Raw genomic sequence first — 13,270 nt, 5'->3', positions numbered from 1 at the left:
TGCGGCCCCCGGGATCACATCTCGGTTGCGGGGCAATCATCTTTTTCTCATTTAATTAAATTATTTTCAGTATTATCCGATATTACCTGTCTCTCATAACAAGGGATTCCAGGTAGATTTCAAATAAGGGATTAGGTGTGTTAAGGCAGGGAGAGTACCTGATATGTATATGTACCTGATATAAAAGTGGAGCATTTAAGCAACTGACCTATATTCTCTGTCTTCAGAGAATATTTATTTTATTATTATTTTATTGTTGTAATAGTGGATATTAAAGTCAGGGTCCCATGCATATAATGCAAGTGCTCTATCATTGAGTTACATCTTTGTCCTAGTTGTTATATATGAATGTTAAATGATTATTCTTTAAGTCTAGTGTGTTTCTGGGCTTAAATTCAAAAGACTTGATGATGGATGACAATTGCTAGTTTATTTTCTGTATACATCCTAAACATTTAGAAGATAAAATTGAAGATTAGGGAATAAAAAGACAATACAATATGTTCTCCTCCGATTTCTTGCATCTCTCATTTTTCATTTTCGCTTGTCTGAATGCTTGCATTTAAAATGGATTGCAATCTTAATTTAATTTCTTAATAAGAATCAAACTGAAACAGGATGAAGTAACAGATGAAAATTACAAGTTTAGATTGCTAATGACATATATGTATATACATATGTCTCTATGTGTGTATGTATGCACTCACACTGCTATCCATCTGAAAGCGTCACTGAGTGCTTTAAAGACTATTTTTTGGTCTTAAATGGCAGTGACAGTGTATAGATTAATTTTTAAGTGAAACCAAAATTATATTCCTATGTGAGAAGCCAATAGAATTCTGCATCTAAGGGAATTTCTCCTGTAAATGCCAAACTGGATATATTTGCATATGTTCTCTCTGATTTATCCAGAAGTTTGAAATTAAACATGACTTTAAAACAGTTTAGAAATTGGCTTTACAAGCTGAATGTTTACATCTATATGTGATTATCTTCATTTTTGCTGTTGGTTGATTTCAAAAAATAAATTGATAGCTGTTTTTTCTTTCCTGATAAATAAATATATTTATACTTTTAACGTAGATAATTAGGTACTCAAATTTATAGATTTAATAATGAGTATTCCTAAATGTAAAGTGTAAACATAATTAAAATTTGATACATCAGGCAAAGGAATACTTTATTTGAAACATCGAAAGTATATGTGAATTGGGTTTTAATATTTGTGATATGTATTTAATTATTGGTGACTTCTCCATAGAGGGAATAGTTGTAGTGTCCTTTGCCTCTTCTGAATATCTGATTAATCTGTAGCTAAAATTTATTTTTTATTTTTTTATTTTTTTGCATTTTGTGTCATACCTGGCGATGCACAGGGGTTACTCCTGGCTCTCTACTCAGGAATCACCCCTGGCGGTGCTCAGGGGACCATATGGGATGCTAGGAATCGAACCCGGGTCGGCCGCATGCAAGGCAAACGCCCTACCCACTGTGCTATTGCTGCAGCCCCTGTAGCTAAAATTTATAAGCAAGAATTTTCTCCACTTCTATATAGGAAACCATTTGCTACTAAATCAACTTTTTCATGTTATATTTGAGAACCATTTAACTTCTTTCTTACTATGGAATTAAAAGTAACATGTATGTCACATAACTTCAGAATAATATATAACATGAAAATTTTCACTAACAAGAAAAATGCCTAATACATAAGGTGGAACATTTTGCTCTTTTAAAATTTGGCTGTATGAAATTTTATTTTAATTATAGATCATATGATAAAATATAAAATATGCTAATAAACTCTAATAATTATTCAGACTTGCTTAAAATTCTAGTGCTATTATTTCCACTTAAAAATATATATCAGTTTTTTCTTGCTCAGCTACCTAGAACCACCCCAAGTGTCTATAAATACATAATATTTTTTAAAAGGTATAATTACCTAATTAATGGGATGCTTAGTAAAATGATACAGAAAAGCCAGACGCAGAAGAATTCAAGAAGGGGATTTTCCCTCCGCCATTTTTGCCAATCTGAGGTGTCAACCCCTAGATAAAATATGAATTTATTTTATTTCATGTTTATCTGATTTCCCTTGATAAAACAGGGATATTTAAAGAAGATTCTACACATACGGAGTTCTTGGTCAAAAGAATATCTTGAAACTTGGAATTTATATTTTAACAAAATATTAAATATAACCTTTTCCAGGGGTTAATATCAATGGTATATAAAGCACTGGTTGAACTCTACAAGAAGAAAACATCCAACCCCATCAGAAAATGGGGTGAGGAAATGAACAGAAATTTTACCAAGGAAGAGATACGAATGGCCAACAGGCACATGAAAAAGTGCTCTACATCACTAATCATCAGGGAGATGCAGATCAAAACAATCATGAGAAACCACCTCACACCACAGAGACTAGCACACATCTAAAAGAACAAAAGCAACAGCTGTTGGAGAGGATGTGGGGAGAAAGGGACCCTTCTACACTGCTGGTGGGAATGCCGACTGGTTCAGCCCTTTTGGAAAACAATATGGACGATTCTCAAAAAATTAGAAATTGAGCTCCCATTTGACCCAGCAATATCACTGCTGGGAATATATCCCAAAGAAGCAAAAAAGTATAGTAGAAATGACATCTGCACTTGTGTATTCATCGCAGCACTGTTTACAATAGCCAGAATCTGGAAAAAAAATCCGAGTGCCCTAGAACAGATGACTGGTTGAAGAAACTCTGGTACATCTATACAATGGAATACTATTCAGCTGTTAGAAAAAAGGACGTCATGAATTTTGCATATAAATGGATCGGCATGGAAAGTATCATGCTAAGTGAAATGAGTCAGAAAGAGAGAGACAGACATAGAAAGATTGCACCCATCTGTGGAATATAGAATAACAGAGTAGGAGACTAACACCCAAGAATAGTAGAAATAAATACCAGGAGGCTGACTCCATGGCTTGGAGGCTGGCCTCACATTCTGGGGAGATGGCAACTCAGAGAAGGGATCACCAAGTATAATGCGGTCGGAGGCCATGGGGGGGGGAAGGGTGATGGGGGCTGAATGTGGGCTAGAGACTGAACACAGTGTCCACTCAACACCTTTATTGGGAACCACAACACCTAATTAGAGAGAGAGAACAAAAGGGAATACCCTGCCACAGTGGTGTGCCGGGGTCTGGGGAGATGGGATTGGGGAGGGTAGGAGGGATGCTGGGTTTACTGCTGGTGTAGAATGGGCACTGGTGAAGGGATGGGTTTTCGAACTTTGTATGAGAGAAACAAGAGCACAAAGATGAGTAAATCTGTAACTGTACCCTCACGGTGATTCACTAATTAAAAATAAATAAAGGGAAAAAAAAGAAAAAAACCTTATCCAAATAGTATATATTAATATATTAAATCACTATTATTATAAATTAAAATATTTGGGGCTGGAGTAATAGCACAGCGGGTGGGGCGTTTGACTTGCACTTAGCCGACCCGGGTTCGATTCCCAGCATACCATATGGTCCCCCAGCACCGTCAGGAGTAATTCCTGAGTGTAGAGCCAGGAGTAACCCCTGTGCATCGCTGGGTATGACCCGAAAAGCAAAAAAAAATAAATAAAAAATAAAGGAATTATACAATTTTCTGTTTTTTCGTAATTATTATATCTGGTATAAACTTTAGTCTTTAGCTGATTGAAAAGAATCTTTTTAGTATTTGAATGGAGGTATCATTCTTCTTTTACCCCAAACAATACTACAAAACTATACCAATAAAAACACTTGGTTCTAGAATACAAATAGACACAACAATGAATAAAATAGAACTGAAAGTCCAGAATTAAATCCTTGTATGTATGTACAATTAACAAAACAATGAGTCAAGATCAAATAATGAAGAAAGGAAAGTCTCCAATAATTGGTACTGGCAAATAACCACATATAAAATGCTTAAATTGGAACACTATCACATAATTGCACAAAAGTTAACACAAACTGATATAAGTTTTGGCTAATCTGAAAATAATAAAGTACATTAAACATTGGCAAAGCACTAAAATATATTGACATTAGTAGCATATTTTGAAACTAAATTCCAACATGAAAAGAAGCAAAACTCATAAATTTGGTAACATCACACTAATATGAAAAGTAAAATAAACTATAATTTGAACAAAAATACAACCTATTGTTTGAGAGAACGTTCATTCATCATGCTAATATCCAAGATGTATAAGAAATTCACATAATGACAAGTAAGCAATTTCTCCCATAAAAACATAGGAAGAATGTTTTTATCATTCTTCCTTTATCAAAGATACTTTATCAAAGGAGGCATACAAATGGCTCATAGTCAGATGAAAAATGCTTATTATGACTGAACAGGGAAATGTGAGTCAAAGTCAATAGTAAGCTATAATTTCACATCTATAAGAATAGCTTATATAATAAAGGCCAGAGAAAATAAGTGTTTGTATGCACATGAAGAAAATAAGCACTTTATCAACGGTTAGTGAGAATGCAAATTGGTTCAGTATCAATGGAACATAATATAGGAATTCCTTAAATATTAAAAATATCACATATTATCAAGAAATTCTTCCCTTACAAATCTATCTGAAGAACACAAAAGCACTAATTTGAAAAGATGCATGCCTAATTGTGTCCATTGTAGTACTATTTATTTATTTATTTATTTATTTTTGCTTTTTGGGTCACACCCAGCAATGCTCAGGGGTTACTCCTGGCTTTGCACTCAGGAATTACTCCTGGCAGTGCTTGGGGGACCGTATGGGATGCCGGGGATCGAACCCAGGTCGGCCGCGTGCAAGGCAAACACTCTACCCACTGTGCTATCGCTCTGGCCCCTGTAGTACTATTTATAATAAACAATATCTAGAAATAACCCACATAGTCAACAAGAATGGGTAAAAAAATATAGAGAGAATGGATAAGTTTATAAACACGGTAGAAGACTACTCAATCATATAAAAGATGAAATATTTCATCAGTATAGCTAGCTGTGTCATGCTAAGCAAACTTCGAGACTGATATAAATATTAGTAAATCTCACTCATGTAGGGCATAAAGAAAATAAAGCAAGGAAACAGACAAAATTAAAATAAACCTTTGAAATCTGTCCATAAAATTGAAGTTGCAAGTTAAATGGACTGTAGTGGAGGGATATTGATACTTTGGCGGTAGGTATATAAGTAAAATATATGCTTAGAAAAGGTATGAAATTTTATTGCTAAAATATGTGCAATTTTATTTAAAAATTACATTATCTGAATAAAATTAATTGCTTTTCAATACCTAATATAGATTCTTTCCATTCATCTTTCTTAGTTTCTGCTCCCAATATATAGTTGGTGTTCAATGTTGTAGTGACTATACAGTGTTTTACTGAGTTAAGAGTGGATCACTAGATTTTAAGTTATAAAAGATCTTTACTTCAATGTTTACTATATAAAAAGCATCAAAAAATAACTAAAGATTTTTTAAAAAACCAAAATGAGTGGCCACCAGTTTGAAAGGTAACAAGTCCTCTTAGGTGTGTGACCTTATTAGTATTGAAATACTTCATGACTAATGAAGATTTTACCTTCTTTACATCAAAAGATGGTTTGTTCAGATCAATAAACCCACACATTTACGGAAATGATTTGCACAGCAAATATGATAGACAGCTCCTTATGCCGTGTCTATTGTGGCAATTGCCGCTGGTCCATTAAGAACCTCTGGGTGTCCACATCAGTCATTTCTAAAGTGTTTCTTCTAAAAAGGAGTCACAAGCTAATGCCTCCTGAGATGGAGTGTGATTGACCTTGTCTGGGGCTGAGGCTTGCTCAGGGGGAAAGATGTTGCTTTTAGGTAACTGCAGGTGAAGTTTATGTTATGAACAGAAAAACTATTTAGGAAAGAGACCATTTTCTCTGCATCCAGATATTTTTATGACCTTGTTTTTAAATAAGGTGGCAAGTCTGTTGCATTTTTTTCTTCTGTGGTTCAGCTGACATCTCTAGTGAAGCAATGAGAACGTTCTGGATTTCAGTGATAATAGTATTCTGTGTTTTCATAATGGGATTTTTAGAGCATTTTATTTAGGACATGACTGCCCTCATTGGGTGAAAATGAATAGCGGGTTGGTCGTAAATCCAAGGGATGGGCTCTGGTCACTGGTTCACGTTGCTCTTATTCAGTTTTATGATATCCTGTGCCAGACATATGGCAATGTAATGGTATCCTCGTCTCTTCTTTCATTATCTTTTCCTCGAGACAATGTGGTCTCCATTTAAAAAGTGTTTATGAAGTAGAATGAGTGTCTGGGGATGCATGTTCTTTGTTTATTTATGGAGCCAGAAGATTGTGTTTCTTCTCTATTTGTTGCCTTTAAATGCTTGAAAGAACTAAAGTTCTTCATAATCATGGTATTTTCTTTCATGAACACACATGATACCAGGCCGAGTAGGCATTGGGCATTCCAGTGCTGGCAACTCCTCTCTCTCCACTTACAGATGACGAGTCAGATTTTCTTCCTTATGTTAGAACTTTGAAGCATTATCCTGTGAAATCTGATTTCCCTTTAAGCTCTCAAATGAGTGCGAGTATTGGTTTCACAAGCCATCTCTGTAAAGGGTGTACAAACAGACTGTACAGCTGCTCTGTCTAGCTTCACGGTGCCAAGTAAATTGCAACACGTTACCATCAGGCTTTCACTTTCAGGATTGCTATATATTGTTTCTTCTACAAAATATTTTCTGTTCCTGATAAATGACCTAAACACTGTGAAGTAGAAAAATGGATCGCGTATTTATTCTCTTTTGGCCACAGATCTCAGATTTGTGAAAGTCGTAAAACTCTTAAATTAAGTTATATATTCTCATATGTTTTAACAACTGCATGGTGCCAGGGAAATAGCACAGGGGTCAAGGGTGTGTGTTTGGGGTCCTGGTTCTGTTCTCTAACCTGCAGGGCCTCTCACCCCAGGGCTACTGGATAGAATCTTGGAGCCCACAGCACTACTAAATCTGGCCCTTGTGGTCCCTGGCATTGCAGAACCTGAGCAGCAACCACATCTTCAGACCCTAGTTTTGAACCATTAGGCCCATTTGAACCTAATCCGCAGATTCTTCCCTATGCCCTTTTGAGAACTACTTAGGAAGCCAAAACATGAGGGGCGTGGGGGGAGAGTACAGTATGATTTGAATATTTGAAAATAAGTAGAACTAGTGTCTTAGTTTTAAAATATCTCTAGTTGCAACCTGCTCATTTCCCCCTCTCTTCTATCTCCCCTCCCTCTCTAGGGATAACATGGTAGTAGGACCCTGGCATCCAGGAGTGAGGGATGTTTCCGGCACAGTGCAAGTCCTACAGCAGCCCACAGGTGATCCTTTTGGCTGCAATTCTTGAGATTCTGCCCCCAGAAATTAGCCCCTTCTTTGAGGCTATTTGGTAGGTGTCTTCAGTGCTAGTGAGCTAACTAACAAGCAAGTGAATTCAAAAATTCCCTTCCCTTCCTGTGGTTTTCTCCTCCCACCCTCCCGCCCTGGCTTCTCTGTCATTGGTGTCGCTGGCTTGGCCGGCCCTCTCTTCCGCTCTGTCTCAGCGCGTTCCAATAGAGGCCCAGACTGAGTTTCTTGTTAGGTTCTGCTGCAGATGGACTGCGAAGCCATTCCGATCCAATACCTTCTCTGAGTCATAGCGCTTTATATTTTTATCCATGTTTGGTGATGTTTTATCTTTAGAGAGTTCACACGTGAGAATTGGAACAGAAAACAGAAAGTGAGTTGTCATGAAAATCTCTTTCAGTGGTGAGCATATTGTAGACGTCGACTGTAATTCACACCTGGAACTTACGTAATGTTTTAAAGAAATGATATTTCAGCAAAAAAAAATTGTTTATCTCAGAGATCACTCTTCCCTTTGGCGACTGGCCTTTCTTGCCTTGGAACAACATCTTTCAGGATGAACTATTTCACAGGAAAGATTCAGTTCTTCAAACATGTCTCAGACTTGCCTGAAGAAGACTGAGAGGTTTTTTTCTTATTGATGAAGACTCCTGCTTATCTAGCATTATTCTTTCACTGATGGGTTAAAATTCAGAAGAAATAAAACAAAATTAGAAAAATCATTATAAATAATAATAATATTTTTTTGGTTTTGTGGTCACACCCAGCGATGCACAGGGGTTTCTCCTGGCTCATACACTCAGGAATTACTCCTGGCAGTGCTCAGGGGACCATATGGGATGCTGGGAATCAAACTCAGGTTGGCTGCATGCAAGATAAACACCCTATCCGCTGTGCTATCGCTCAGCCCATAAATAATAATTATTACCTCAGATTTCTACTTGAACATCTTTGCCCATGTCTTCCTATTCTAATAAGCACTTGTATTGCAAAATTTGCACTTTACAGTATTATTTTTAAATGTGTTTATCTTTTAAGGGATGAGCAGTATAAACCTTATCATTGGAACTAAGGGATTCAATAGTCATCTGAGAAAAAAACATCACAATCACACACCCCATCACAATATCCCGTTAATCACCGATTTCTCGGGGGGGGGGGTGTCAGTAACATCTCATTTCGTCCTTTCCCTGAGATCTTAAAAGTCTATTTGAACTTGGCCCTCCTAACGATGTTGCGTTGGGGGCTCTTCAGGGTCAGAGGAATGAGATCCAGCTTGTTACTGAAAAAAAACATACTGCTACAAAATCTTTGGGTGCTACACTGCTAAATTCCTTGGGACCACAGCATGAGACTACTCCTCACCACCCCCGCCAAAAAAAAAATGTAAGAATATTCAGATAAAAATACCTTTTAATTTATTAATTAGTTATATATTAGCCTGGAAAGCATAATAAATAGGTATTTATACAGAAGATACCTAAACCAAGCATTCTTATTTTTCTACTTATAGAACAGTATACTTTAAATAAGTATAGGGCTATACAAATATGTGTGGTGCTATACTTCATAAATTCTCTCAAAGGGTATAATTCAGAGGAACACATGACAACTCAAATCAGTGGGATGTCAAAATTCTCCAGACATTAGCTTTAAGCAAAGCACTGCTACCTCCCTATTTTTTAGCGACATTCCTAATTTTAGGCAAGCCCCCTAGATGAAAATAAATCCTGAGTTGTAAGTTTTTGAGCAGAAACTACTCATTCAAAAAATCTGCTTTCACCTTCTTTCTAAGTCACAGAATCCCTGATTTTTAGAATGGAATATGGCCTCCTGTATTAAACTTAACAGTCTCTCTTGCAGCTAGTTATATACCTAGAAATTAAAACTAATGTGTCATTTGTGATTTCCCCAAATTAACCTTTAACAGAGAGGATTTTTACTATCCAACCTGTATAATAAATTTATACAAACTTTGCTTAAAAATAAGTGAAAGACTAAATAGACATTTCTGCAGTGTTGATATGCAGCCACTGAAAATAGGAAATGTGAATAAACATGATCATTGAGGAAATGCAGTCTGTAATTTTAGCTCAATCTGGGTTCCTAGTAATCTGGCCGCTGGGTGCTATTAATGCACTTAATTCAATTTTATAGTTAAAATATTTATAATAAACATTAAAGGCTAGTAGAGTGAAAGGTAAATCTTTAGAAGCTATGTTTGAATTTCCAGACAGTTGAAGAGAGGAGCAGGACAAGTTGATATCAGAGGAGGTAACTGTGCCTGTGCTGTTAGGTCTCATCCCTCCTCTGAGAAGATGCTCTCATCATCAGATTTTTTTTTTATCCCTTTTGCCTTTGGAACTTCATCTACCACCCTGTCTGCTTTTTCCGCTTCCCCTTTGACATTTCCTTGAAAATCTCTAGGACAAGCTTCCCATTGTGAAATTTAAGGTTCATCCTGTACATAATGTAAAATGCATCCCTCCTTGTTTTTCCAGTTCCTTGTTAAATTTCCTTTAGATTTCTTCTTTTTCTTAACTCATCCCCCTCAGTTGACGAGTGTGTTTTGTCTCTCCCTTCTTCAAAATTTCAATCAATGTTCCTAGTCTCATGCGGTGCTCCAGTTGCTACCATCATGCTCTTTGGCCCTTCACAATCAAGTTACTTGAAAGCATAATCTGTACTTGCTGTTTTGATTGCTCACCTACCATCCACTCCTCCGAACTTAGTCTTTATCTTTCCTACTCCACTGAAAGTGCTCTTGACAAGGTTACTGATGATCTCATAAATGCTAGTCCAATAGGTATTTTTCTGTCATTATTTTACTAGAGCTATTGGCTTTCTCTAATATTGTTGAATCGCTTTTCCTCAAGACTCTTGTTTTCTTGATCTCACTTTACCTTTGTACTTTCTTTGAATTCTATATTATTTGTTTTTTCTGCCTCTCACCTTAAATATGTTTGAGTTCCTTGTTAGGCTGTCCTTTACCCTCTCTCATTCTCTGCATTCTCTTTGGGAAATCATCACTTTTTCAGTTTTGTCTCCTGTCCTGTCTTTCAAATATATTTCTCCAGTCAGCACAGAAAATGATAGCCCCAGAACCCAATGTCTCCATCTAAGCATCCCTTGAGTATCTTTATTTCAATGTAAAAGATTATTGCCTCTTTATTACCTTATATTTTCTCTCTTGGTGTGATATTACTTGCAGGCTTCCAAAACAAGTAATATATGCTTCTTTCTTTTCTATATGCCAGGCTCTCTGTCAGGAATGTTTCTTTTAGCTGATACATTTTTATTATTAAGATATTTTCTCAAATGTTATTTCTTTCAGAACTCTATTGAATCCCAAGCCTGGGCTAGGTCTCTACTGCATACTTTCCTTGAATCTTTTTACTTATCTATAATCTCCCTTTAGTGAGTTCCTGGAGCTTTCAAGTAATGTGTTACTGTCTTTTTATCATTTTTACTGACAAAGCCCGGGACATAGTATCACACACACAAACACACACACACACACACACACACAATTTCTCAAATGACTTAATGAAAATATATCAGTAGGAATAACACTAGATACTTTTTGTTTATTCCACAGCACTAGGTTCCAGTGATACAACTTCATGAATTACTAGCAAATCATTTCCTGCACCTTCTCTCTTGTCTGATTTCTAGCCTGGTTATTGCAATGCTTTTCTGATTTTTATCTCAGCCTCTACTTACAGATCTCTTAAATTCATTGCATATGTTAGTTTCATTTGAAATTTTCTTTCAAAAATTCTTTCAAATGTGATTAGAAAAATGATAATATGATTAGGTCCTGCTACTCACCTACTCAAAATACTTTTTTTAAATTTTAATTATTTTTTATTGAATCACTGTGAGATAGAGCATTACAAAGTTGTTCATAATTAGGTTTCAGTCATACACTGTTCCAACACCCATCCCTCCATCAGTGTAGTTCCTCATCACTGACGTCCTCAGTTTTCCTCCCACCTCCCAAATCCCCCCACCCCACCCTCAGCCTGCTTCTAGAGTAGGCTCCTTCTGTTCCTCCCTCCCTTTCCTTACTCTTCCCTCCCTCTCCTCCCATCCCCTACCCTGTTCCCTCCCTTCTCGTCTCCTCCCCTTCCCCTCCCTTCCCCTCCCCTCCCTTCCTCTCCCTTCCCTTCCCTTCCCTTCCCTTCCCTTCCCTTCCCTTCCCTTCCCTTCCCTTCCCTTCCCTTCCCTCCCTTTCCCCTCCCTTCCCCTCCCTTCCCCTCCCTTCCCCTCCCTTCCACTCCCTACCCTTCCCTCCCTTCCCTTCCCTTCCCTTCCCTTCCTTTCCCTCCCCTTCCACTCCCTACCCTTCCCTCCCTTCCCTTCCCTTCCCTTCCCTTCCTTTCCCTCCCCTCCCCTCCCCTCCCCTCCCCTCCCCTCCCCTCCCCTCCCCTCCCCTTCCCTTCCCTTCCCCTCCCCTCCCCTCCCCTCCCTTCCCCTCCCTTCCCTTCCCTTCCCTTCCCTTCCCTTCCCTTCCCTTCCCTTCCCTTCCCTTCCCTTCCCTTCCCTTCCCTTCCCCTCTTCCTCTCTCATTTTAGGCATTATGGTTTTCAATACAGATAATGAAAGGTTATTGTGTATATCCCTTTACCTACTTTCAAGACTCAGATCTTGTCCATAGTGATCATTTCCAACCATTACTGTCACACTGGGCCCTCCTCTCTTTAACTACCCTCCATACCCCCCCCACACACTTGTGTCAGTTTCCAACCATTGACTAGTCCTTCTGGCCTCTATTTTCTTGGCCACAAATATTTGTCTCATGCTATTTTTTAAATATATCTCACAAACGAATGCAGTCATTCTATACCTGTCACTCTCCTTCTGACCCAGTTCACTCAGCATGATACTCTCCATGTCCGTCCAGTCATAGGCAAATTTCATGACTTCCTACCAGCTGAGTAGTATTCCATTGTGTAGATGAGTCATAGTTCTCAGGCACTCAGGTTGTTTCCAGTTCCTGGCTGTTGTGAATATTGCTGCAATGAACATAGGAATGCAGATGGTGTTTCTGCTGTGTGTTTTTGGGCCCCCAGGGTATTTTCCCAGGAGTGGTATTTTCTAGGTCAAATGGGAGCTCAGTTTTTAGTTTTTTGAGGAATGTCCATCCTGTTTTCCAAAAAGGCTTGACCAGTTGGCATTCCCACCAACAATGAAGGAGAATCTCTTTCTCCCCACATCATGCCAGGACTGGTTGCTCTTATTTTTTTGAATGTGTCTGTAGCATGAGATGATATCTCATTGTTATTTGATTTGCATCTCCCCAATGATTAGTGATATAGAGCATTTTTTCATGTGGCCTTTGGCCATTCAAATTTTTCCTTTGAAGAAGTTCATTTTTTCTCCCAGTTTTTGATGGGTTTTAGTGTTTTTTTTTCTTGTAAAGTTCTACCAGTGCCTTGTATATTTGATATTAACTGCTTATATTTTTATGGTTCTCTGTATTTCCTTGGCATACCTACCATTTATGATAGACCACAAACTACAACATATGAGAGGAAATGTGTTGAATTCTTTGATATATTTTCATAGCTATTTCTCACCAGCCATGCATTCATATTATATTTAATGACTTAGGTTAGGTGTCATACACACTATCTCATGACTTAATGTAAGTTCTTTTTTCTGCTTAGAATAACCAGTTAAAAAAAATTAGCATTCAATGCCTGCATCAGGTTTCATTTTCTTGGGAACTAACCCCTTCCTGTCGAGATCGGGTGAGGTGCTTTTCATATTTTCAGAAAATCTTTATGATTTTTTTGAGGGACAGAATACACCTGGTGGTGCTTGGGACTTACTTCTGGCTCCACACTTAGGAATTA

This window comes from Sorex araneus, chromosome 2, assembly GCF_027595985.1.
Source record: "Sorex araneus isolate mSorAra2 chromosome 2, mSorAra2.pri, whole genome shotgun sequence".
In the NCBI taxonomy this organism is placed as follows: Eukaryota; Metazoa; Chordata; class Mammalia; order Eulipotyphla; family Soricidae; genus Sorex; species Sorex araneus.
The sequence above is the reverse complement of the archived record's forward strand: the minus strand, read 5'-3'. Positions refer to the sequence as shown.